At 38.3% G+C, this 1,223-nt stretch overlaps 1 pseudogene; it reads right to left on the bottom strand.

The window, feature by feature from the left end:
• Positions 1–293: 293 nt before the first annotated feature.
• Positions 294–660, bottom strand: LOC126009319 (60S ribosomal protein L35a-like; annotated as a pseudogene).
• Positions 661–1,223: the final 563 nt, after the last annotated feature.

Here is a 1,223-nt window from a genome sequence, read left to right as displayed (position 1 = left end):
ATCCCTTATTATGTGGATATTAAGTGAAAATTTTCTCCTATTCCATAAGTGGTATTTGCTTTGTATCCTTGCCATCATTTTCTTTGAGGTGCAGGAACTTCTTACCTTAATGTAGTACCATTTGGTTATCAATGCATCCACTTACTTAGTGGTGTTTCATCCTTGAAGATGACTTTAGCTTCAATGTTATGGAGTGTTCTTCATATGTTTTTCTTTATATACTTATAGTTTAAGTATTTTTTAATTTTTTAAGTATTTTTATCTACATTTTATTTATTTACTTTTCAGTAAGCTTAAATCCTTGAGGGGAACAGTATCACACGGATTCTATGACCGATTGCCTTAGCAGGAAGGTTGCTTCGGAATTTGGTTCGAACCATGCCATTGTTTCCATGGGCATGGGTTACCTTTTCCTAGGTCACTCTGGTTTTGTTAGGTTTGCCACCAGGAGTTACAGTGTTGTTCTTTGCTTTGTACACATAAGCACTCTCTTGCCCAGATAGAATTCAGTTTCATCCCGAGTATAAACACTTTCAATTTTAAGAAGAGCTGTGTGCTCCCTCTGGTTTCGGAGACCCCGTTTATAGCCAGCAAAAATGGCTTTAGACCACAGCCTTCCAGCCATGTCTGTCTTCTAATTAGTCCAGGCCTTCACGGGAGTCCAAGATGGCGGAAAGACAGTATTTTTTTTAATTTTTTTTTTTTTTTTTTTTTTTTTTTTTTTTTTTTTTTTTAATATAATTTTTATTTTGATCATAGTGGCTTACATATTGTTGACAATAATATTTTAGGTACATATTTACATAAAATCAGGGGGGATTCCCATCCCCAAATTGTCCTCCCTACTCCCCCGTTTCCGTCTTACCTCCCATTTCCTCTTCCCTCACCCCCAGGGCGGCTAGAATATGTGGTCCCCTCTGTCTCTAACCAACTACTTAGTAGTCTTGCATCAGTTTGGTCTTGATGCCTCCCTTATTTCCCCCTCTAAGTAGGGGCAGGGGTAGCTAGTTCAAGTTGCGTGGTTTTGCCTGAAAAAGAGAAAATAAATAAACCGGGGTAAGAGTTTAATACCCCGAAAATGGGCAGAATCCTTCTAGAGGTTCTCATCATCGATTTGGGAAATGAAGGAGAAAAAGAAGTTGAAACACTCCACCAGTACCAAAAGAAGTGTCAAATATCCAGTGAGGACTCCAGCTATAACGATAAGCACCACAAAAAAACAG

This window comes from Suncus etruscus, chromosome 5, assembly GCF_024139225.1.
Source record: "Suncus etruscus isolate mSunEtr1 chromosome 5, mSunEtr1.pri.cur, whole genome shotgun sequence".
Taxonomy (NCBI): domain Eukaryota; kingdom Metazoa; phylum Chordata; class Mammalia; order Eulipotyphla; family Soricidae; genus Suncus; species Suncus etruscus.
The sequence above is the reverse complement of the archived record's forward strand: the minus strand, read 5'-3'. Positions and strand labels throughout refer to the sequence as shown.